This window comes from Mesoplodon densirostris, chromosome X, assembly GCF_025265405.1.
Source record: "Mesoplodon densirostris isolate mMesDen1 chromosome X, mMesDen1 primary haplotype, whole genome shotgun sequence".
In the NCBI taxonomy this organism is placed as follows: Eukaryota; Metazoa; Chordata; class Mammalia; order Artiodactyla; family Ziphiidae; genus Mesoplodon; species Mesoplodon densirostris.
Window position 1 is genome coordinate 5373958 of NC_082681.1, and position 27070 is coordinate 5401027.

General features: G+C 44.6%; 2 pseudogenes; both read left to right on the forward strand.

Annotated features, from left to right (window-relative positions):
• Window positions 1-2542: 2542 nt before the first annotated feature.
• Window positions 2543-4272, forward strand: LOC132482649 (probable glutamate--tRNA ligase, mitochondrial; annotated as a pseudogene).
• A 21843-nt stretch (window positions 4273-26115) lies between these two features.
• Window positions 26116-26853, forward strand: LOC132481913 (small ribosomal subunit protein eS4, X isoform-like; annotated as a pseudogene).
• Window positions 26854-27070: the final 217 nt, after the last annotated feature.

The window sequence follows — 27070 nt, forward strand, 5'->3', positions numbered from 1 at the left end:
ATGAGCCCATTTCATATACGTATGGACCTTTTGATGTCTTCTTCATGAAGTGTCTCTGAGTCTTTTACTCAGTTTTCTATTGGGTTGTCTTTCTCATTATTTGTAGACCTTCATTATACATTTCTTAACATGACTCCTTTGTCATTTCCATGTATTTCAAGTATCCCCCACTCTGTGGCATGCATTTTCACTTGTGTTTTCTCTTTATGATGCATTTTAATTACAGAAATTATTGATTTTAATGTAGTCAATTTTACTGATTTTTTCCATTGTAGTTAGTGTCTCTTGTGTCTAGTTAAGAAATCTTTACCTAAAGTCCTGCAGATATTATCTTATTTATCTCCTATAAGATGTACTGATTTATCTTTCACATTTGGTTATTAATACATCTGGAATCAGTTTTTGCATATGGCGTGAGGTGGGATCCAAATACGTATTTTCCCATGTGGATATCCAGATGGCCATTTTCCAAAAAGGCCATCCTTTCTCCAATGAACTTCAGTATTATCTTTGACATAAATCAAGTGACATGTGTTGGGTCAGTTTCTAGACTCTCTATTCCATTGCTCAGTTGTTTTTTTGTTTGTTTTGTTTTTTCATATTCCTGTGCCAATAACACATCAACGTACTTACTATGGCTTTACAAGTCTTGGTATATGGTGATGTAAGTGCCCTTCGCTTTGTTCTTCTTCAGGAGTATCTTAACTATTTTCAGCCCTTTGTACTTCCATATAAATTTGATAATCAGATTGTCAATGCACAAACACACACACACACACACACACACAGCCTACTGTGATTTTTTATTGCAATCACATTGTGTCTATAGATCAATTTGGGGAGAATTAACTTCTTAACAATATTGATCCTTCCAATCCATGAACATGATATATATCTCCATTTCTCTAGATTGTCTTTAATTCATCAGCAGCGTTCTGCCATATTCAGTGTAGAAATCTTGCACTTCTATTTTTATATTAAATCCTGCATAATTGATGGGTTTTTTTGTTGCTACTGTAAATGGTATCATTAAAATTTGTTTGTTTGTTTGTTGCTAGTATATAAAATAACATTGCTCATTAATTCTAACAGTTTATCAGTAGATTTTAAAAATTATGCCTGCTCCAGGTTTTAAATTAAAATATTACTAGAGACACTGCATTTGTCCATGAGTTTCTGCTACCTACCATATTCCATTCTGCTCTGTGCACATCATAGCATTTATGAGAAGTCCTTTTTGGGTGTAACCTGAGGCTCATGAGACATGCCCCTGGGTTTCTTATGGCAGGAGCTTGAGATTTTAACCAAATGAAATTTAGAAATAAATAAAACCTTTAGTAAGTGTGCATTACTTGTCAAGTATTGCTCTAAGGGAATACTGTTCTTAGTCCTTTGCAGGTGTTAACTCATTTAAGTTCCTTAACAGTCCTATGAATTAGGTACTGTCATAATCTCATTGAACAGGTGGGGGGAAACTGAGAGAGGACAAAAAAATTTCTCAAGGTCAGCCAACATGTTAGTGGCTAAGCGTTTCACCATTACACTATTTAGCCACTCCTAGTTTATAAAGTCTTCAACGTGAGGCTCTCCACCTCCTCGTCCTGAGCCCTGGATTTCCCCCCAAGTCATCACTCCATCTGCAGTTGACTACTGCCCCTCACCTCAGGCTACTTCTGCGGATTAAGGATGTGGGAAATCAGGCCAAGCTTCATAGAGGTGAGCTGGTCTTTACAGGCTGAGGAGGATTTGAGCATGTAAAGATGAAGTGAGGAACAGTGTCAAAGACATGGAGAAGAAACATAGAGAAATACAGAGTACGGGTTCTCAATCTAGGACTGGTCTTGGGGGGACCCAGAGTTTTCTTATCAGTTATTGTCATTACCAATATTATTTTTACTCTGAGTGCTTTCATCAGAACAATCATATATACCACCATTAATACTAGAGTCATTTGAAAATGCCCCATCTTTGTATTGTTCAGTCACTGCGAAGGTCACATTTCTTCTGTGGTATCATTACAACCTACAATGACTAACAAATATTTGAATGTATCTGTGTTGCAGACCTATGGAAATACAACTTGTTACAGCCTCCCTCCACCCATTGTGATTAGGTCTGGCCTCACAACTTCCCATAAATTAGCAATATCATAACAGAATACTTGAGGGCGTATCAATGTGTTCTCAGAAAAAGTTTCTAGTTTCTTTGCTTGGGATCAAGAACCTTCAAGAGAATGATTGGGGATAGGGCTCAGGTGGTCAGAGGACAGGAACAATCAAGAACTATTGCCTTAAGAATCAGTATGATGGCATCAAAAGCACAAGCAACAAAAGAAAAAAGAAATAAGCTGGACTTCATCAAAATGACAACTTTTTGTGCATCAAAGGACACTACCAAGAAAGTGAAAAGACAGCCCTCAGACTGGGAAAAAAGAATTGCAAATCATATATCTGATAGGGGTCTAGTATCTAGAATATATAAAGAACTCTTGTTCCCCGGAAGTGATGCACGGAGAAGCCCACGTGTGCGATTCTACCCCAACATGGTGGTGCTCCTCAAGAGATTGCTGCATCCCCGGAGGCCCCCAGTGGCCTTGGGCCACCCCCTGGGACGGGGTGCGAGGCCAGCCTGGGCACTGATCCCAGGGCTGCTGTGAGGGTTCGGTTCGCCCCCAGCCCCACAAGCTTCTTGCACCTGGGCGGCCTCCACACTGCCTTGTACAACTATGTCTTTGCCAAGAAGCACCTGAGGCTGGAGGACATGGATCAGACCTGCCTTGTGCTTGGGGCAGCAGAGAATATTGAGGACATGCTGGAGTGGGCAGGCATCCCCCCTGACAAGAGCCCCTGCCGAGGAGGTCCTGCAGGACCCTACCTGCAATCTCAGTGACTTGCGCTCTACACCCATGCTACCGAAGCTCTGCTGAAGAGCAGCGGCTGGAGCTCCTGAAGAGGGAGGCCCTGAGGAACCATCAGACTGGCCAGTATGACAATCGGTGCTGGAGCCTGAGCCAGGCGCAGGTGGCCCAGAAGTTGGCCAAAGACCCCAAGCATACCATCCACTTCCGCCTGGAGGGGAGGCACCAGCCTTCCAGGACTTGGTATATAGCTGGAATCCGCACAAGGTGGCCAGCATGGAGGGGGACCCGGTCATCCTGAAGAGGGATGGCTTCCTCACGTACCACCTGGCCTGCATGGTGATCGACCACCACATGGGCATCAGCCACATGCTGTGGGGCTCCGAGTGGCTGGTCACCACCTCTAAGCACCTGCTCCTCTACCAGGCCCTGGGCTGGCAGCCCCCGTGCTTTGCCCACCTGCCCTTGCTTCTCAACAGGGATGGCAGCAAGCTGTCCAAGAGACAAGGGGACATTTGCTGCTGGCGGCTTCCTGCCGATCCCTTGCTCGACATCATCACCAACTGCGGCTCAGGGTTTGCAGAGAAGCAGATGGGCAGGACCTTGCCAGAGCTGATCACACAGTTTGACCTGACCCGGATCACCTGCCACTCAGCCCTGCTGGACCTGGAAAAGCTCCCAGAATTCAACAGGCTGCACCTCCGCCAGCTGGTGAGCGATGAGACCCAGAGACACCAGCTGGTGGGGAAGCTGCAGGCCCTCGTGGAAGAGGCTTTCGGGAGCCAGCTGCAAGACAGGCATGTGCTGGACGCAGCCTACGTGGAGAGGATCATCCTGCTGAGACAGGGGCACATTTGCCGCCTGCAGGATTTGGTCTCCCCAGCGCACTCCTACCTATGGACTCGCCCTGCTGTGGGTCGAGCGCAGCTGGGTGCCATCTCAGAGAGGGTGGACGTCATTGCCAAGCATGTGCTGGGGCTTTTAGAAGGATCCGGTAGGAACTTAACTCAGGACATGCTGAACGGAGAACTGAAGAAGCTGTCAGAAGTCTGGAAGACACCAAACACAGTAACGTGATGAAGCTCCTCCAAGTGGCCTTCAGTAGACAGCTGCAAGGGCCTCCTATAGCTGAGATGATGTTGTCCTTGGGACCAAAGGAAGTGCGGGAACAAATACAGAAGGTGCTTTCCAGATGGAGAGAAGGTGTGCGGGACAGCAGAGGTGGCCGTGGGAACCGTAGTTGCGGGACCTGCCCTCAGACGGGAGGAGCAGGAGGCCTGGACCCCATTGGAAGCTTGTGGAAGGAACCAAGGGTGGGCGCAGAGCCTCCGGGTGCACAGGTGCATTTATGGCGCCACGCCATGCCTGTCCTAATCAGTTGGCCAGCGTCAGCCAGCCACCTGTCACCTCCCTGACTCTGGAAAGGAAGGCCTCATATCTGGTTCTGATACCACAGTACACAGCAGAGGTTAGGAGCTGCTTCACAGAACAGTCACAGCTCATGTTTTAGTCTGCTCAGGCTGCCACGACAAAATACCACAGACTGGTGGCTTAAACAGCAGAAACTGATTTTCTCAGGCTTCTGGAAGCTGGCAGTCCAAGCTCAAGGTATTGGCAGGTTTCGTTTCTCCTGAGGCCTCTCTCCTCGGCTTGCAGACGGCTGCCTTTTTTTTTTTCTTTTTTTGTGGTATGCGGGCCTCTCACTGTTGTGGCCTCTCCCGTTGTGGAGCACAGGCTCCAGACGCGCAGGCTCAGCGGCCGTGGCTCACGGGCCCAGTTGCTCCGCAGCATGTGGGATCTTCCCGGACCGGGGCACGAACCTGTGTCCCCTGCATCGGCAGGCGGACTCTCAACCACTGCGTCACCAGGGAAGCCCCTGACGGCTGCCTTTTTGCTGTCTCCTCACACGGTCTTCCCTCTGTATGTGCCCTCGGTATCTCTCTGTTTGTCCAAATGCCCTCTTCTTAAGAGGACACCAGTCCTCTTAAGTGGACAGGTGATATTGGGGAAATTTCTGCTTTCTGTTTGTCTCCTCCACTAGTTGGTCACCACAACCAAGATGAAGAAAAGTTCGTCATTACCGGTTGTATGAATATCTCCAGATATTTACTCTCAGAGTCTGCTGGTATGGGAGTTTCTCATTCTTCGATTTATTACCCTCTTAGCAGCAGCTCTAGCTACAAGGGCCTTCATTATATCCTAATTGCCAGTGCCAATTGCCCTTATTTTTTATGTTAAAATCCATTTGTAAACGCATTTCAGCAGCTCTACCATCTCAGCATCATTGGTAATTTAATCTCCCTCCCCCTCTATTAGTGCCACAGGGGGCTGACCAGAGCAGGTGACGCCCAGGCTAATCAGATCACTAGTTTGTCTGAATGTTAAGCTCAGCAGGAACTTGATGGGATGTTGTGGGTCAGATCGGGGGCATATTAGATCTTCCGCCAGCTAGCTCTCAGGACCAACCAGGGGAGGGACCTGGAAGCAGACAATGAAAACATGGACCTCAGCTTGGAGGGGCTGATGGGGGACGGTCTGGGAAACTGTCAGGCAAGGTTGCTGGAATTGAGGGCTCTGCGAGGGTGTGATTTGATGCGAAGGAGAATTTCCCGGCATATGAAACAGTGCTTCTCATCTGACCTGTTCACTCACCGCTTCTCAGAACACTTCATGCAGCGAGCTGTGGCAAAGAGCGCAGTGAACAGCAAATCGGGAGACTGGGGACTTTACCTGCTTGGTTCCTCACTCCCTGGGTGTCTTGGTAAAGCTCCTTCACCTCCCTGGGTATCACATTCCTCAACTGGGGGTAATAATCCCAACCCTACTGACCCCTCAAAATTTGGATGAGGGCCAAATGAAATTTAAAATTAAAACGTTTTAGTGAGCATGTATTATTTGTCAAGCACTTCTCGAAGGAGGTACTGTTCTTAGCCCTTTGCATGTATTAATTCATTTAATTTCCTCAACAGCCCTATGAGGAAGGTACCACCATAATTTTATGGAACAGATAGGGAAACTGAGACAGAGAGGACAAACCTTTCCCAAGGTCACACAGCATATCAGTGGCCAAGCGTTTCACCATTGTACTATTCAGCCACTCCCAGTCTATAATATCAAGCTCCTCAGCCTGGCCGACATCAGCTGGAGGTTCTCTTCACCCCCTCATCCTGATCCCTGGTTCTCAGCAGGTAGGAGAGGGGTAAGCATCCTTCTCGTTCCATGGTGCTCCTTTCCGGCCATTGTTCTGCCATCTGCATGTAAATTCTCCTCCTCTTCAGCTACTCACTCCACCCATGTGACTCTGCCATCCGTCTCCCCTCCTGGCTGCTGTCATCTAATGGCCTCCTACTCATGTCACTGGAGTCTCAGCCCACAGGATCACAGTCTTCCTTCTTCCCCAAAGCCATACCATCATCTTGGGTTACTTCAGTGTCCAGGAGGGCAACCCAGCCATAACTGTACCTACCAGTCACAGTTCAGTCCGGGAAGCAGAGTCATGATGGGCGTGAAGGGAAATTAGACCTCACAACATGGTGGGAGATGCTGGGGAGTGAAGTCTAGAAGGGAGAGCTGGAGGGTCAGAGCAAGAGTTCCTAAAGCATTTCCCCAAAGCACTGGTATGATGAACAAGTCAGAGCTTACAGGAAAATTGGAGAAGCTAAGTATGTTTAGCTGCTTCAGTCAGCAAAGAAGGCGAGTTTGTGGGCAAATCTATGAAAGCTGCTGCCTCTGTGTTCTATCACCTGGCGTAGGTCCATCTGATGGTGGGCCTGAGGCCCCGGGCCACTGCTGGGAAGAAGAGCTGAGTGTAGAACAGAGGAAAGCAAGGACAAGCTGGAACATTCTAGGCACCTCTGCCTCCATCTGTCACCATATAAGGCCATGAAGACTTTCAGGAAGCAATGGGCTCTTCTTCACACATCAGCCTTCTCATCACCAGGGACCTTCCCCTCCTCCCGTCTTCAGCCACCCCTTCCATAGCCATAACCCAAATGTACTCATCCTCTGAAATTCCTCATGTAGTCATCACGCAATATGGCCACAGCCCCTTCAGTTGTTCTCACTGAGGTCACTAACCACCCCCTTGTCATTCATTCAACAAACATTCATTGAGCTCCCCACTGTGTGTCAGGCACTGTGTTAGATGCCAGGACACAGTGGTGAACAAGGACAGATCAGAACATGCTCTCATGAGCTTCCAGTCTGGTCGGGGTGATGGGTTTTGATTCTACTATAGTCCCACAAATAAATAAAGAATTGTAATGGAGAAAAACACTCTGAAGGAGAGGTAAGGACATGGTGCAATGAAAGAGTAGCTGGGCGAATTTGTCTGAATCGGGGATGTCAGGGAAGGCTTCCCTCAGGAAGTGATGGTTGCACTGAGATGCTGTATTAGAAGTTAACTAGGGACTTCCCTGGCGGTCCAGTGGTTAGGAGTCTGAGCTTCCACTGCAGGGGGCACAGGTTCAATCCCTGGTCAGGGAAGATCCCGCAAGCCACACAATGTAAAAAAAAAAAAAAAAAAAAAAAAAAAAAAAAAAAAGGTTAACTAGGCAAGGATGAGAGAGAAAGATTTCCAACAAACAATGTCTGCAAAAGCCTTGTAGCAAGAGAAACCAGGATTCCCTGGGGCCCCACTCACTCCTCAACTCACTCCAACCTGGTTTCCTTCTCTATCATGCCACCAAACAATTTCTGTTAAGGTCACCAAGGTTCACTTTGTCACTAAAATAAGCTTTGTAGAGAAGGAATTATATTCCAGGAGAGGGTGGATGGCTAGGTTAGCATCCTCAAGGTAGATGCAGCAGCAGGACCTGGGGGGTGAAGGGGATTGTTTGGAAGGTATCAGAAGACAGGGGTTGAAATGATGCATAATGGGGACTAAGATGAATTGAGAAGGCAAAGAGCCAGGAGAGGCTGATGAACCACGAGACGGGCAGAGAGAAGAGTGTGGAGAAAGAGAGTGTGTGGGGCCCACGTGAGGACCTGAGCAGCCGGAGTGTGGATGGGAGTCTGGGGAGAGAGGTAAGGGACAGGACCTGGTCACGAGTGACTTTGTAGCTCGTGGTGAGGAGTTTGCACTATATCCTGATGGCCACGGAACCCATCGGGGCTGGGAAAGATCCTCAAGTCAGATCTGGACACGGTGAGTGGGTGCTGGCCGTGAGGATGTTCGTGTGCAGGTGCCCACCTTAGTATGGAGGAGATGATTCTGGAGCTCAGGGGAAAGGTCGGGAGTAGAGGTAGAGCCATTGGCTTTGTCTGCACACAAGTGGTAATTCAAGTCCCGAGTGTGCATGAGCTTGATGGAGAGGGAGTGTGGACAGAGAACGGGCCAGGAGCCCAAAACAGAGCCCTGAAGGACAAAGAATTTTACACAGGAGACTTGGAGTGGACTGAGGTCAGAGGAAAGCCAGGAGAGGTGGTGTCCTGGAAGCCCATGGAAGAGACCCCTTCAGAAGAGGAGCAATGGACCAGAGCTGTCAAGAGGTCCCAGAAGATGAGAACCTCTTTGAATCTAAATCCCGGGCCCAATATCCAGTACCCAGCCATGTCCCTGGCACAGCAGAGGCACTCAACGTTTGTGGAAGGAAGGAGTTGATGCTTAAATGTTTCGGTAATAAACAGCACAGGCAGTAGTCCTTCACATGTTTGTTTACTACAGGGCACTCCTAGGGGTGAATGATTCGAGTCACTGAAATCAGCATGCTGGTGCCAGACTTATGGCCCACTCTTTCTACCTCCTTGCTAGCCAGCAGAAGCCATCTGCCTTCCAGAAGGAGCCCCTAGAACCAAGGCCCGGCCCTGGGGCCCTGAGATTGTTCCAATAGGCAGGAATCCTGGAGCTTCTTGGGGTGTCTGATCGACCCCATGTGTGGGGTCAGAGTAGAGGATCCAAGAGCCTAGAGCGGAGCGAAATGGAGACGAAGACCCATGAAAGTCTCCGTCTGGACGAGGGGTTCCCTGGAACTGGTTGGGGGCTTCCTTCGAGGAAGGCACTGCAAAGCCTGGGACTCCTGAGACGCAGGGCCCAGGAGGAGGGGTCTGGCTTGCTGGGGTTTAAGGGCAGTCCCCAAAGCTGGAACTCGGAAGGGGAAAGTCGTTCTGTGACTCTGTGTAGGGAAGGACCACCAAGAGATGGTCAGGAAGGGACTGCAGGGACGAGCATGCACCTTCACCCCCCGACCCCAATCCCAGAGTCAAGGGCAGAGCAGCCTGCAGTGCGCAGACTGACCGCACTTGGCCGCCGCGTTTGTATTCCGAATGCGAGCCACCACTGCGTGAATTATTAAAGCCCTGACTCCGAGCTCATCTCGCTCTCTGCGGAGCTGGCTCAGCGCAGCGGGAGAAGCCGGCCTCTGGCTAAGCCAAGGTCCCCCGGGTTCGAGCTGGAAGGCCTTGGAGGTCACCTGGGCCCACTCTCTACTTCGGGGGAGGCATCCAGAGGGGATGGGGCCTTGCTCAATCTCCACGGTGGTGCAATCAGGACCGGAAACCTGGCCTTCCAAATACCGACCTGTCCGGGACCCTTTGCAAAATTCTGGATGTCCCCGGTCTGTGCAGTGGATGCAAGGTCCCCGTTGCAAAGTTCCCCATCTAGCCCTTTCCCTGGTGTCTTCACGGGGAAAGTACAGTGGAGTCATTTGATGCGGGGGGCAATGAGAGGACTTCGTTCACCCTCTGTGTTCTGAAGGCTTCCAGAGACGGCCATCAGAAGCAAGCGGGTACTGAGGGGGAAACTGAGGCAGCTCATCAATTAAGAGCAGTCAGCCTTGCTTCCTACTTGCCTGCCAGGCCTGGAATCTGATACCAACACCCACACCCCCATCCCCCCTCCCCCCCACCAGGTGCCCAGGGCCTTGGTCCCAGACCCCTGAAGGGGTTTCATATTTATCCTCTGAATCCGTAAGCAGCAGCTTCCCTTTAGGTTCTGCCTATCCAAGAAAAACCTGAAGGACTAGGTCTCTATGTGTCTCTGTCTCTCTCTGACTCTGTCTCTCTTTCTTAGAGTGGAACAGATATGGCCAGCTCCAGACGAGATGGAAGCAAAATTGAACCCAAAACTGCCAAAAAATTGTCCACCTCCAGCCTTGAAAACCTACCTTGCTCAATTCCTGCCGTTATCCCAGAGACAGGTTTCCCAATTCCACAGTTCAGCCCAACAAATGGGACCAGCTGCCATCGTCTCTCCCCTGAATGACTGCATCAGCCCATTTCCAAACTTTGCCACCTTACAGTCTGCTTCCAGCACAGCAGCCAGAGAGACTGTACGAAAACACAAGCTAGGTCCCATCCCTCCTCTGCTCAAAACCCTGCACCAGCTCCTATCCCATGCGGAATGAGAGCCCAAGTCCTCACCATGGCCTACTAGGCCCTATCCGTCTTCTGGCCCTGACCACCACTCTCATCTCCTCGCCTTATACCCCTCCCTTTGCTCTCTGAATCAGCCACATGGGCCTCTTCGCTGTTCCACAAATATGCCAGGCGCATTCCTGCCCTGGGGTCTTTGCTCTAGCTGTCCCCTCTGCTGGAATGCACTTTCCCTGATGTCAACTTCGTCCTTGCGGGTGTCACTTTAGCAGTGAGGCCTTCCCTGACCACTCCGGTTTGTGTTTTTTTTAATTAAAGTACAGTTGATTTACAATGTTGTGTTAATTTCTGTTGTACAACAAAGTGATTCAGTTTTATATATCTATATGGATATATTCTTTTTCATATTCTTTTCTATTATGGTTTATCACAGGATATTGAATATAGTTCCCTGTGCTACACAGCAGGGCCTTGTTGGTTATCCATTCTATATATAATACTTTGCATCTGCTAATCCCAAACTCCCAATCCGTACCTCCCCACGCCCCTCCCCTTGGCAACCACAAGTCTGTTCTCTGTCTGTTTCTGTTTCACAGATAAGTTCATTTGTGTCATATTTTAGATTCCACATATAAGTGGTATCATATGATATTTGTCTTTGACTTACTTCACATAGTATGATAATGTCTAGGTTCATCCATGTTGCTGCAAATGGCATTATTTTATATGGCTGAATAGTATTCTATTGTATATATGTACCACATCTTCTTTATCCATTCATCTATCAATGGACATTTAGGTGGTTTCCATATCTTGGCTATTGTAAACAGTGTTGCTATGAAACTAGGGGTACATTTATCTTGTCGAATTAGAGTTTTGCCCTGATCACGCCATTTAATACTCGTCACTGTCCCCATCCTGCTCTTCTTTTTTCCATAGCGCTTGCTAACATACTATACTGTTTCCTCATTTATGATGCCTCCTGTGTGTCTATCACTACCTGCTATGTTGTAAACCTCAGAAGGGCAGGGATCTTGGTTTGCTTCACTGATGTACCCCAAGTGTCTAAACCAGTGTTGAATGAATGAATGAAAGAAAGAAAGAAGGAAGGAAGGAAGGCATACGTTCTGATGGGAGCAGTCCTTGGAAGCCCTAAGAGGTTGTATACTTCTAACGCCCTTACCTGTGACTCTGGATGTGGCATGGGAGTATCAGCGCTGGTTGAGAGAGGCTCACAGCCAGGCCCATGGATGCTTTTAATCACAAGCTGCCTTCCATCGTTGTCACAAATAAATGTGGATTCCCGGGGAGTTGCAGTGGAGGAGACTCTGAAAACATTTCGGGGACCAAAAGCATGTATTTTTGCCAGATAATCCTGGAAACTCACCACCCTTGTTAAAATTGTTTTTCTGTGAAAATGGGCTCTGAGGTTTAAAAAAACAAAAAACAAAAAACTGAAAAGCACTTTGGAAACACAACCCCAAACTCTTCAGTCAGAATGGCCTGAACTGAAAACGTGACAATGGTCCCACTAGAGAAACACGTCGTCCAAGTACATATGGGAAACTGCACTCTGGCAGGACAACATCCTGAGTAATGTCCAAAGGACAACTTCTAGAGCAATTGATCAGTCTATGTGCAGTGCTTCATCGGGAGCAGATGTGTGCCTTGTTTTTCTCATTACCGTGATTTACTGTCTTCTGAGCTTATTAAAGACAGAGGCATGAGCCCACTTTGGGGTGTGTGTCCTGGGGGAATGAGGGGATAGAAGGAGGGAGAGAGAAAGGGAAGGGGGAGGGAGGGCCAGGCGAGGAGCTTGGGAGATTTCCACTCTGCACTGGTGGTTTGGATTCCTGCTGCTGCTGCCCAAAGCTGCTCCACCAGGGAAGTCCCAGTCTCACTCTTTTCTGATTTAGAATCTCCTTTCATAGTAATAATATTAATAATAGTAATAATACTAATCATATAGCATTCATAAGCAATAAACAAATTCAGACTTTTTGCATTTTAAAAAGTGACATATACTCTTCATTTTATGTATATTAGTTACAGGAGCAAGTAGATGCAAAACCTGCTTTTGTGACCCAATGTTTGAGATTCTCTTATTTTAACTTTAAAAATCTCATAATTATTGTTTTTAATTTACAGATCTTGTGTCTAAATGATTAGCTAAGAAATGACACTTAAGGCTGCTAGTTGTAAGGACTTTTCTCCAAAATACTTTGCTAGCCTTTATTTCAAATAAATGAAAAGTCTAATTGGCTATAATGGCCACTATGTTTTCTCTTCTTAACATTGTTTTCTGAAGGAATAGGAAGTGCTTGGGGTGTTTTATGGAAATTTTGGTGACATGAATATAATTTACATATCTGGTGCAAATCATCCTGGGGTAAATTTGCAAAGTTGTTATCATCTTTTTCCTCCTCTTTAACTTGCATATGAATATCAGGTATTCTTTATGCTTATGCCTTTAAGCCACAGCCCTTTACAGATATAAAATAAGCAATGCTTTATTTACATAGGAATAAAATCAATTTACAACTGTATAATGAGTCAAAATGACCATGGGGGATAGTGTTAATAGCTGAATTATAAACTGATATTAGTCATTTCTATGCTAAGCCCCACAGGTGTTCACTTAATACTCACTGAGATGCTTTCAAACTACTCTGGTTTTAAAGGGGAAAATGTTTCTGTAATTTTTTTTTTTTTTTTTTTTTTGCGGTACGCGGGCCTCTCACTGTTGTGGCCTCTCCCGCTGCGGAGCACAGGCTCCGGACGCGCAGGCTCAGCGGCCATGGCTCACGGGCCCAGCCGCTCCGCGGCACGTGGGATCCTCCCAGACCGGGGCATGAACCCATGTCCCCTGCATCGGCAGGCAGACTCTCAACCACTGCACCATCAGGGAAGCCCCCCATAATTTTAATGAAATAACCTTTCATTGAAATTGAACTAGGAGTCATTATCATCTTCAAATCTAGAAAATCCATGGCACACCATCACTGATCCGAGCTGGGAGATGTTGACCAAGGCCATGACAGTTGTACAGGTGACAAAATGGAGGTGCAGGGTCATAGGACAACGCATGGCCGGGCCACGGTTAGAAGGCAGGGTAGCAGAGTAGGAAGATCAGGAAACCTGGCTGTGAGTCCTGACTCCCCTACTAATATCCTATGTGAGCCTGGGTAGATGACTGCTTCTCTTGGCCTCTGTCCTCAGAAGTAAAATGGAAACAATACAGACACTCTCCCCCTTACCCTACATCATTTGTATAATCGGAACCCAAGAGTGTCCAATTTGGAACCATCAGAAACCCTGCAAACTCTGCTAAGGATTTTTGAGTGACGTCCAGAGCTAACAAGGGTGACACCATAGCACAGACGGAGTACTTGGGTGTAGGGATGGCCAGCAGGGGTAAAGAGCCATCTTGTTCAGTACACAGGGTCCTGACTGCAGCTATACTAGTTCACACCAAAGGATCTTTGCGTGGTCTCCCAAGCTCTGCTGGAATGGTCTTAAGAATGCCCCTGAATTCCCTGTGTGTTTTGATAGAGTGATGGCCCTTTACTTACAAGAAACTACTCTGGACACAGAAGCTGGAGAGATGAGCAGTTTCCTTGATCTGCATTCTAAACCACCCATCAGGCTGACATGTACACACTGCTATATTTAAAATAGATAACCAACAAGGACCTAGGTAACCAACAAGGACCTACTGTATAGCACAGGGAACTCTGTTCAATATTCTGTAATAACCTAAATGGAAAAAGAATCTGAAAAGGAATAAAAAAATAAAAAATAAACCACCCATCAGTTACAGAGTGAACAAGGAACGTGCACTTTGGGGACTCCTGACTCACCAGGCCCAAGTGGCACTTGAGACACTTCCTGTAAGCAGCCCAGGGAGTCAGGAACATGTGTCAGTTCCTGCCCTGTCTCTAGAAAACAATATGACAATATTAAGACAATTTTGAAATGAAAGAAAAGTAGCCATAACCCCCTATTCGAGCAGAGCATTCTTCTTCTCCCTTTTGGACCTCCTCACAAGCACCAATATGCTTGTCTTGTTATTATCATCAGATACAAAAGATATTACATTCTGCTTTTTCTCCCCTCAAATTGCATCATTAATAATTCCATGTTGCTGGGCTTCCCTGGTGGCGCAGTGGTTGAGAGTCCGCCTGCCGATGCAGGGGACACGGGTTCGTGCCCCGGTCTGGGAAGATCCCACGTGCTGTGGAGTGGCTGGGCCCGTGAGCCATGGCCGCTGAGCCTGCGTGTCCGGAGCCTGTGCTCCGCAACGGGAGCGGCCACAACAGTGAGAGGCCCACGTACCGCAAAAAAATAAAAAAAATAAAAATAATAATAATTCCCTGTTGCTACAGTTTTTGCCTTTGTCATTTTTTTTTAAAATAACTGTCTTTGGTAATGAAAGTAACTCGTGCAAAAAAAAAAAAAAAAAAAAAGAAAGTAACTCATGTGCATTTCAGAAAAGTGAAGAAGCACTTACAAACAAAAAGAAGAATGTAAATATCCCTGTAACCCACCCTGCCATCATATGATGTAAGCCTCTGGTGGAAGCTTCAGATCCATAAGGCAGCACCAAGATTCTGTCTGCCGCCCCAAAAAAGGACCAGGGAAAGAGCGGGCTGCAGGAACAAGCAGTGTGTGCCTGGGTGTGCAGGCTGCTCCCACCCAGGACCAGCAGGAACTGATCTCTTCCTGCAGAGGCAGCCAGAAGCCACATCACCCCCTGGGCCAACAAGGCCTCACCTGATCTGGTGTCCATAACCTGTCTGAAGGTAGCTCCTTCCGCCCCTCCTCACTCCCTCTGCTCTCGGGCCACCAGCCTCTTTGCTGGACCTCCAACATTTTAAGCACAGTCCTGCCTCAGGGCCTTTGCATGTGCTGTCCCCTCTGCCTGTAACAGTCTTCCCCTAGATACCCAGGGGACTAGCTCCCCTACCTCCTCCACAAATATCACCTCCACAGACAGACTTTCCTTGACCATTGAATCTAAAACATCACCCTTTACCCCTCGCTCCATCTTGATTGTCGTTGATAGCACACATCCCTTGTAGACATGGTTCCTATGTATCTGCATGTTGTTTGTTTAATGTCACGCCGCACTAGAATGTCAGCTCCACACAAGCGGGAGCTCAGACTCTGTCGTTCACTGCTGTATCCCCATCCCTGGCAGAGGGATGGTTTGTTGGAGGAACAAACACAGGTAATCCCACCTCAAAAGCCAAAGTATGAGAAAAGAAAGCACCCACCTTATTTCCAGAAGGAAAATAATTTTATTGTGTTCTCTGATTACAAGGCTAATATATGATCATTATAAGCCTTTAGAAAATAGCATGAAGTGTTCAGAACAAAACAAAAAATGACATGTAATCTGGTTTTCTTGAGAAAAATCACTGTTACTATTTTGATATGTTTCTTCTCTCCCTCTCTCTTTCCTCCCCTCTATATATGGATAGATGGATAGATAGGTAGGTAGATGATATAGATAGATACATAGAGATAGATATGTATAGAAATATGTATACACACCTCAAAAAAATGGAATTCATGCTGTACATGTTATTTTGTAAGATTACTCTGCACTGAATATCCTTGTAACTCAGTCTTTGCCCACATCCAGAATTATTCCCTAAGGATAAACTACTAGAAGCAGAATTGCTGGGTCAAAGAAAATGAACAGTCACACGGCTTAAACTATGGGCTGACAGTTGCCTTCCAGAAAGACTGAACCATGTGCACTTCCCAGTGCTGAAAGATAGCACCCACCGTCTTGTACCTGCACCAACACTGGCAGTTCTACCTTCTTAAAAATACTTGCTCATTTGATAGGCATTATTGCTTTCGTTTGCACTTCTCTGTTTATTAGTGAAGAGGAACTATTTTTCACATCTGTGGGCTGATTGGAGTTTATTCTTTTGATGCTCATTGTTATTCTGGGGCACAATCAAGCCCAATCCTTACCACCCCCCACCCCTGCCAGCCACTGACTTTGTGTCATAGCTGCCTCCCAAACTTGCTGAGTGACTTTGGTACAGGGGTTACCTTTGCAGGGCCACCATGTCATTGACTGTAAAAAGAAGATACCACAGACCTCATAAGATTGGCATGAGGGTTAATCCTATGGTATGTGTAAGGTATTTATCACAGCATCTAGTGTTTAGTAAGTCCCAGTAAAAGGGCAAGAAGAAAAAATAAGTTGGTGTTACACTACTGTCAGTAATCTCTAGGGTTTCACAATTAGCTACAATTTGAGCTATTCATTTGGAATTGGTTTTTTAAATCAGGGAGCTTACCAAATCTTTACTAGAAATATTTGTTAAATTTTATCAAATATCTCTTTGGTATCTATTGAAATTATCATGTGCTCAGTCACCTCTGAACTATTGGTTGATGTGATTAATGTTAACAGTGAATTTTCGGACGTTGAATCACCCTTACATTCGTGGATTCATTCAGTGAGAAAATATTTATTCAGCATCTACTTTGAGCCAGGCACTGTTCTAGGCTCTGGGGATGCAGCAACACAAGAGCAAACAAGACAAACAAAGTCACTGCTCTTGTTCTAGTAGATGAGGGACATCAGAATATCTTATGCTTTTCTGATGGGAGTGAAAATTGGTACTACAACTTAGCCAAAACAATTTGGCCTAATATTGTGGAGTAGGATGTTTGTGTTCCCTACAATGTAGCAGTCACTTCTAAGTACAATAGGAGACCTGTATAAGAATGTTCACAGCAGCACTGCCCACAATAGCACAAAACGAGAACAACGCAAATGACAACAGGAGAATGAATAAACAAATTATGGTATATTATTCAGTGGTGAAAGTGAATGAACTAAAATTTTTTAAAATAACATGGAAAAATGTTAGTAACAATGTTGAGTGAAAAAAGCAAGCCAAGATTACATATATGGTGTGACCCTTTTTTTATGAATTTCGAAAAGAAAACGACAATCTATTGCATACATATGATAAAATTACATATATATATATATATATATGCATTTCGATTATAAATACAAAAATTCAGGATAATGATTACCTCTTAATTATGGGAGAGACAGGGAATAGGATAGAAGACGAGCACAAAGCCAGATGTCAGATAAGGGTAATGTCTTAGTTCTCAAGTTGGATATAAGGATCAAAGGCAGACTTTATATTAATTTAAACAATTAAAATGAATATATTAAGGCTGTGAAAAAATCAGTAGTGATAGTGTACTGTAAACCAAGGGTTATGATTAATTCTTTGAAACAGAGGTTCTAAAGAAAAGGAAAAGAATTGGTTAACAATTCCGGTTAAGCATAGCAGATTGAACAGATGAGTTTATTCTGCTCCCTCCAGAAACCTCACTCAGATTGAGTCTAAAGGGATGTTTTAAAGTATTATAAACTCACAATGGCAAAAAGAGCAAAAGAAAAGATCTGCAAGATAAATGGCGATTTTCAGAATCTGGAACGTGGACAGAGGAACAGTGGCTGACTTAACCAGCTAGAGGAAGCCACCAGAGGGGAGAAGCAAGCTGATTTCCAGAGAACCCAGAGTCTTCAGAATTGGAGATGCCAGGCACCAAGGAAGGCAGGGTAATGCATGGGGTTGAAAATACAAGGGTTTATTAAAAATCTTATAAGGGGCAGGTCCCCATTTCTATCCCAGCCAGTCAGGTATCATACCTCCAGTCAGGAGGCAAGAGGTTTATTCTCTGTGAAACTTTGAACACCAGGCACTGTGAAGGATGGGAGGGCAAGCAGAGAGATTAGCAAACCTGCACGCTAAGTGATGTCTCCCTCTCCCCCAGCTCCCAGAACTCTGGAAGCTAAGGCCACCAGGTGACCAGCTTCCCACCTGCCCACCGGCAACACATCCCCACACACAGATTCCAGCGGAAGCAGAAAAGGCACATTTCAAACAAACATCAATATTAAGGGAGATACAGCAAGATGTTGCAATAATTAAAGAAGGAGAGGAGGTTATGGGAAAGGAAAGAGGCAAAGGAAAAGCTATTGGTAACTTTAAAAATATGATAGTTGGAATTTAAAATTCAAGAGGAAGTTTGAAAATAAAGTCGAGAGACTCTCCAAGAGATAGAGAGAGAAGAAAGAAAATATTTTAAAAATTAGGGTATCTGTCTATGAGGTCCAAAATTCAATTAATAGGAGTTCCAACAAAAGAGAGCAGACTAAATAGAGGAGAGAAAAAATAATACAGTGAAATTTCTCAAAACTAAAGGACGTGAGTCTTCATGAAAGATGTGAAGTTGAAAAGTCCCCACCAAGTACTTATCAAAATAAATGAAAAAAATACCCACATGAATATACAGCATCATAAGAATTCAGAATACTATGGATAAGGAGGAGATCCTCAAAGCTTCAGAAAAGGAAAGGTGGTTCCAAAGATTGGTAATCAGAATGGTACATGGCTGACTAGTTGCAGTAATGGAAGCTAGAAGACAGTAAAGGCATGCCTTACATTTTTTCAGAGAAAATTGTTTCCAAGTTAGAATTCTATATCCAGCAAAGTATCAATCACACGTGAGGGGGAAATAAAGCTATTTGCAAACATATACAATCCCCCAAAATATGTAACTCCCATGCACACTTTCTCAGGAAGCTAACAGAGGATGCCCCCTCAAAATGGAGTATTAAAACATAAAAGAGGGTAACATGTGATCTAAGAAAATGGGAGAGAAAGAGGGAGGAGAAGAGAATCTCCAGGCTGAGAGTTGTGCACTACGTCTAAAGAACAAGTCATTGTAAGAAGGCGATCCCCAAGGGTGAAAAACAAGGAAGCAAATCTGATGTGTGTGGCTGTATTACAAGGAATTTTACATCTCTGATGAGAAAGCCTGGAAGAACACTGAATCATAGGTGCAGAGAAAATGAAAGCACATCAACTAAAGGCAGCAAGTATTGACTCCAGGAAAAATCAAAAGGTGTGTTGTAACGGGAAAGAAAGATATTGTTTGGCTGTGAACGATATCTACATAGTCATGATAATGTAAACACTGAACATTTATTCCACCAAAGATTATGATAGAACTATATTGGGAGCAGGGGAAAGAGGGAGTATAGGGGTGCCCGCTAGTGTGAGAGAGACCACTCCTCATCTTAAAATAGTTAGGCCTGATTAAATCATGTGTAAAATGAAAAATCAAGGAATATTAGTATAAGAATGTTATTTTGAATATAGGAGGTTAATACCACTTTAAAAAGATGTGATTTGAACATGTTATCTCTGTAGAGTGATGTGCAGGAATGGGGAGGAGAGTGGGCCCAACTGTTTTTCAAGATTAGTCCACTTATATGGAAACTGCTACGATTTTAAATTGCATTTATATATTACTTTGATAAAAGATTTAAAAAAAAAAACAAAACTGAAAGTCGGGACTTCCTTGATGGTCCAGTGGTAAAGAATCCGCCTTGCAGTGCAGGGGATGCAGGTTCAATCCTTGGTCAGGGAACTAAGATTGCCACATGCCCTGGGGCAACTAAGCCCGTGTGCCACAACTACTGAGGCCGTGCACCACAACTACTGAGGCCGTGCGCCTCAACTAGAGAGAAGCCCGTGCACCACAAAGAAAGATCCCTCATGCCTCAGAGAAGGTCCCGCTTGCCACAACTAAGACCTGATGCAGCCAAAAATAAACTAAATAACTAACTAAATAAATAATCTTTTAAAAACCCCAAAACTGAAAGTCCTTCACCCCCAGAGGTCACCACTGTTAACTGTTGAGTATGTAGCCTTCCAGATGTTTTGCCCCATCTTACACCACGCACAAAAATCAACTCCAGATGATGGATCAAATGCTTAAATATCAAAAGTAAAACTTAAAAATTTTTAGTGGACCATAGCGTTCTGGCTTTGGGGTGGGGAAGAATTTCTTAACCAAGCCCCAAAATGCACTAACTAAGAAAAGATCAATAAGTAGGAAATTCTCCCACTCAAAAGACACGATAAGGGACTTCCCTGGTGGCCCAGTGGTTAAGACTCCACACTCCCAATGCAGGGGACCTGAGTCTGATCCCTGGTCAGAGAACTAGATTCCACATACCACAACCAAAGATTCCACGTGGCGCAATTAAGACCGGGTGTAGCCAAACAAATAAATAAATAAACAAATAATTTTTAAAAAACAGAACATCATAATCAAAACAAAAGGACTAGTCTGAGATTGGGAGATTTTTGCCGCATATATAAACAACAAAATATCCAAGGCAAGGAACTACAAATCATTAAAAAGTGGGTAAGCGTTGCAATGAAAACAGGCAGAGGACATGAGCAGGTATTTCACAGGAAAGGAAATATGTATAGTCTCTGTGTCTCTGTTTGTCTCTCTGTCTCTCTCTACTGTCTGTCTGTATACACACACACACACACACACACAGAGAGAGAGAGAGAGAGAGAGAGACAGAGAGAGAGAGAAAGAGAGAGAGACCACGTCATTATTGATCAGGGAAATGCAAATCAAGAGAAGCTGAAGCCTTTCTCAAATGTCACCTCCTGCAGGAGGCCTTCCCTGGTTACCCTATTTAGGATTCTAGCCCCATATATTCCCTAATTTATATAGCACTTATCACCATCGAATACACTATCTACTATATGTGTTTATTTTGTTTATTTCCTGTTATCTTCATCCCACTAAAATGTCAACTACAGGAAGGCAGGGATTTTTATCTGGCACAATGCCAGGCACTTGGTGGACCCTTAATAAATATTTGTTGACTGAGTGGATGAATGGATTTAATAAAATAAGTGCTCAAAGAGAACTTAATAAATAAAATAGGAGAAAATATTCAGAGGTCTATTGAGAATAAATTTTCTCAAAATAAAGCAAGAACTGAATCAGCAGGTCATAAAAGCATACCACATATGAAGAAAAAATGGATACAGAATCATTAACTTGGAGGCATGTCTTGATTAAATTATTTAACTTGAAGTAGAGAGTTCTTCAGATAGTCAAGCAGAAAAAGCAAATCACCAAAGGGAATAAAAACCAGACTTTCCTGTACTTCTCCATAGATAACTATCAGTGCCAGAAGACAGTGGAGCGATGTTCTACAAAGTTCTGAGGGAAAGAAAGTATGACTCGAATATTTCACCCAGCCAATGTATTATTCAAGGATAAATGCTATTCACAGTCGGGAAAGACTCAGGGAATTGAGTATGCATTAGCCCTTCTTGAAAAACATACCCGATGAGAAAAATCTTGCCAGCCAAGGGGTAGATCAGAATTCAGAAACAGAGAGCTATGAGCATTAGCTATTTATTTCTATTGAATCCATTAAAATATGAAACTAAGGCTAACTATAGAATCTCCACTAAATGACCGGAAGAGTCACAGCCTTGCAGAATAGAGTGCATTATAACTATTTAAAAAGTGAAGCCAAAATAACCAACAAAAATTGGAAAGTGGGAGAACAAGAAAATGAGGTGGAAAGATTGAAAAGATGAGAACAAGTCTCATCTTCCTTTGTGGAGGGTCAATTGAGAGTAGATATGTAGATTTCAAAAGGGGGGAGGTGAGGGGAGAGGAAGAAAAGGAAAGAATGTTTTTCAATCACTTTACAACCACGTGATCACCCTTCTGTCCCCCGGAGGGGCCTCTCCGGAGCTAATACACCTTGGGGGAAGGAACATTTACATCAAGTTCAGCAGTACCTTTATTTTTACACTAGCTCCTTTTTTATACTTTAAATTCAAGTAAAACCAAATTTCACACTTTTTATTAAAAACAACATGACTGGTATGATCCCAGTATTATAAAATTCTTTCTAGACAGCTTGCTGTGTTCTACCTGGACATAGCTATTCCCCAAATGGTAACCGTATTTCTTTCTTTTCTGGGCAATGAAGTTGTTGGTGAGTTACTTGTTTCTTCATTGTAATTCTTAAATTCCTTCAGTTTTGTAAAACAATAAAGTGATTATTCTCTTAAAACTATTAAGAATGAAGAAGCATTCTCCCTGTCTGCAAGCCAACACATAGAAAGCTGTTTATCACTGCATTTTCTTATAATGGGGAATAATGAAAACAACATAAATGTTCATGTTGGAGGAATGGCTAAAGAAATGTGATATTTGCAAAAAGAGCTGCAATGCAGCCACTTTAAAAAATTAAGTAGAATTGCCCTTGGAAAGACTGCCAGGAAAGATAGGTGAAAAAAGCAAGTTACAGAACGATGTTTATAGTAAGAAGCCATTTGTAGCTTTGGATTTTTTTAACACACACCAAAACTCTACATTTCTGTATATGGGTTACTGCAGAGGAAAAGGTCAGGACAGAGATGCACCAACCAGATAACTGGGATTCACTGAAGAGCAGCCAGGGATAGGGCCAAGGGCTGGCTTTATCTGGGAAGAATGACATTTTTAAAAGGAAGATTTATCATGTATTAATTGCATAATTTAAAACTCCTTTGTTTTTAAGACAGAATGTTCAGCTTGATAGTTTAAGGCTCATAGAAGGGTGAACTTTGACAATAGAATAATCATGCTCTAGTCTAGACCCAGCATAAAGGAGCTGGGAGAATCTGCCCCCTCTCTCCCCAAGATGGGTTGTGGTGGAGGAGTTTGCACCCTAACAGTGGGAGGGCGGGGGTGTGGCCATTCTCCAGTTAGGGCTGCAAGACAGTGAAGAAAGCCTTCTGGGAAGAGATTGAGAGTGTAGTGGCATTTGTTTGCAGTGGAATGGGAGTTCTTGGAAAGAGCTTGACGGGGACGGGCAAGAGTTGGGAGAAGCCAAAGTGAGAATGGTCATAGCGATAAGGGGAGGGGGACATTGGGTGAGAAAGGGGCTTGTCTTTCCTGAAGTGTCTGCGGATTACAGTGATGAGAGATCTGGTTGGAAATGACGGGCCTCAGACATACCCAGGTTAGCTTATGGACCCACTGGTGCCTGACAGCCCCCAATTGGCAGTGGGGCAGCAAGGAACTCGTTCTGGGCAAGGGCTGCCAAGAGGTTGGTGGAGGGCTGGCAAGAGCCCTGCTTACCCGGTGAGGTGGTGGTAAAGCAGTTTATCCCTTATTTGCAGATGTGATGGATATTTTATAATAGAAATAGCAAACACATATAGTGCTTACTATGTGCCAGGCACTATTTGGAATGCTTTACACATATATTCAATCCTCACAACACCACCAGGAAGTTGATCTATCCCTGTTATACCGTCGTGGAAACGAAAGCACAGTGATAGTGAGTGACTGGCCCAAGACCCCAGAGCTTGGACATGGCAGAGCTGGGATTCAAACCCAAGCAGCCTGGCTCTAGTATCAGGGCTCTTAACCATTACATTAATTACAAAGTGCCATATTTTAATGATTCTGAGATGCACTTTTCTCATCTCTGAAATTGAGACGCATCTTACAAGCAATGGCATTTCATGGTTTAGCTGGCAACATATTCACTTTGTTAGGGGTATGCAAAATAACAGTGCTTCTTAAATTCAATGATACAGAGTATTAAACTGTCCAATTACCCATTCTCTTGAAATCATGGTGCCACGGCACTTCACACACATTAGTGCTTGGGGAAGATCTTCAGCACCAATAAGACCCAAGATTGGGCTGAGTGGGGAAGTGGTGGCATGATCAGGGCTTGGTGGTCCACCTCCCGAGTTTCATTAATGCACCCTTCAGCAGCAGATGGCAGCAAGACACCCAGTGACCAGGTAGGACAAAGGACATGGCCACAGCGGCCAGCAAGAACGCAGAGGGCAGCACAGAGACCCCCGGGTGGATCTGGGACTCCCTCTCCCTGAAGATACATAGGAATCTCCCCATGCCAGATGCCATCTTGGATAGCAGAAGTGTTTGGAGAAGAAAGTCGAAAAGACTGAGCATTTAGTTAGTTTGAAGTACCTAAAAAAACAATGGCCTTAATCTGCAGAAGAGTTCGTATCCTTTAATTACCAAGTCCACGATTTTTCTCTTCTACATCACGGGAACAGGAGTTTCAAAGTGAGATAAGAAGAATTATAGGAAGTTAGGAAGGCTGAACTTCTTTGCCTATCTGGGTAGCGTGAGTATAAATTGTTAATCTCACAATATTAATTATTTTTTTATTTGTATATTTAGTCGTTAAAAAAAAAGATTTAAGACAGCCTAAATAGTGTTATAACTAAAGGATTTGGAGAGACGTGCACTCAGGAAGCCAGGGATGCCCACAGTGGTGTGTACACTTGGGTCTCTCAAGGCCCCAGTGGCGCTCTCCCATCACATGGCAACCAGCAGCTCTCCATCCCTTACTTTCCCAGACTCCTCTCCTCTCCACTCACCAGTCACAAGCTGCCCTTGCTGGGGCCCATTCCATGCCCCAGCACATGATTCTGCTTCCTCAAGCACAATGCTGACAATGCCTAGCTCTGCCAGGAAGGTCATCATGCCCCCTTCTGCTGGTACAGACTCAAATCTCATTGCTGTTTCCCCTTACCATGCCACACAGAACTTCCCTAAACACCAAGAAAACCAAAACCAAAGGAGAGACATGACAGGCAGCACTTATTCTAGGGAGAGCCTTCTGGTTCCCAGGAAGAGATTCCTTCCAGTTTCCTCAAGTGGGGAGAGAGGGGACTCCATGGAGTGGACATGACTGCTTTGGTCAGCCCATAACCCTTCCTCCGTCTTCTAAGAATACCGGGTTTCTCCTTTAGGAAACTACTCCTCCTCAATTAATATGGTTAATTGAGAGAGGGAGGAGGCTGTTAATCGTAGCTCAGACTGGCCAGTGAGGATAATCCATCTCTCTAGCCAGAGGAATTGGTCTAGGGGTGAACACCTGACTGAGGCTGGGTCGGTGAGACTCTTCACAGAGAAGAAGTGCATGGTGGGTGAGGATCCCTCTCTCTGCTAGCACCAAAAGCACTAAGAACCAGCTAACTTCTGTCATCAGTGGCTGTCTACAGAAGAAATAAATTATCTGCAGAATGAAGTCAATTTTTGAGAAAAAAACATCCCAAGACAAAGAAGGAGGGGCAAAGCCCTAGCAATTTTAAGCCCCTAAAGCCAGCTCAAGCCCTGAACTTCCCAGTCTAGTGAACCAATAAATGCCTTTTTGGCTCAAGCTAGTTTGAGGTGGGTTTCCATCACTTGTCACCTAAATTGTCCTGACAACCACAACGCACATACATGGGAACCCAGAATTCTGTGGATCTTCACTCAGACCACTAACATGGCCCAGCTACTCTGCATTGATTGCCCATAGCTACTGTCACAAACTGATTTCCTCACCCTCTACTATTTACTTCTCTATTCATGGCTTCTACACTATTGTGGTTCATGCTCCCTGATAACTTCAGCCTCCCAAGAACTTGGCAGAGGTACGTCTCTTCTTATGACTCCTCTGACCTCTGTTGACCTCATGGCCTTCCAGCTTCTGCTCCCACTGCTCACTACCTCATCCTTTAGAAGTTCCCAGCCACAACTTCCTTAGAGGATCTGATGGGCCAGGCTCATCTGTGTTGGGCCACAGCACAGATCAGTACATAGCTACACTGCAAGCTCCTTGAGGGCACCTAAGTATATTTTGTCCAACTTTAAATTATCAGTTTCTACATGTTCATTGCTAGCATACAGAAATACAATTGATTTTTGTATGTTGATCTTGTATCCTGCAACATTGCTGAACTCATTAGTTCTAAGAGTTTTTTACATAGATTCCCTGGGATTTCTGCATAAACAATCATGCCATCTGCAGATAGGGACACTTTTATTTCACAAGGCCAAAATTGCTCGAACTGAAAAAACAAATACAGAAATCCACAATTATAGTTGGAGACATCAACCACCCTCTGTCAGTAATTGATACATCACGCAGGCAGAAAGTCAGTAGGGATGTAGATGACCTGAACAGCACTATCAATAGACTTAATGTAATTGACATTTATAGAATACTCCATGCAGCTCTTTCAGTACCAAGCGCAGCCATGGCTCATAGTTCCCAGAAGCATCTGAAGTGTGTAGCAACTCCAAAACATTGGACACTGGATAAACTGTCCAACGTGTTTGCTCCTTGTCCATCTACCAAACCCCACAACCTGAGAGAATGTTTCCCCCTCATCATTTTCCTAAGTAACAGACTTAAGTATGCTCCAGTAGGAGGTAAAGAAGATCTGCATGCAGCAGCTCATTAAGGCTGATGGTAAGGTCTGAACTGATATAGCCTACCCTGCTGGTTTTATGGAGGTCATCAGCATTGACAAGACCAATTCAGGACACCAAGTGTTGCTTTGCTGTTCATCATATTATGCCCAAAGAGGCCACATACAAATTGTGCAAAGGGAGAAAGATCTTTGTGGGCACAAAAGGAATCACTTCTCTGGTGACCAGTGATGCTCAAATTATCTGCTACCCTAATCCTTTCAGCAAGGTGAATGAGACCACTCAAATTGATTTGGATACTGTGTATGGTGGTGACCAGAGGTGCTAACCTGAAAAGAGTAGGTATGATCACCAACAGAGAGACATCCTGGCTGTTTTGATATGGTTCTTATGAAAGGTGCCAAAGGCAACAGCTTTGCCACCTAGATATCCCACATTTTCGTTACTGGCAAAGGCAACAAACCATAGATTTCTCTTCTCTGAGGAAAAGGTATCTACCTCACTGTTGCTGAAGAGAACAGGGACTGGCCGCCAGACAGAGGAGTAGGTAAAATGATCTATAGCAGGTAACATAATTTGAAAAGGTTTTTTAAACTTAAATCTAATACAGCATGAAAATATAATAAAATAATCCATTCAACAACCACAGAATACACAAGCTCACATGGAACATTCACCAATATAGACCACGTTGTGGGTCATAAAATACATCTTACAATTTTAAAAGAGTAGAAATCATATAAAACATATTCATATATCACAATGGAATTAAATTAGAAA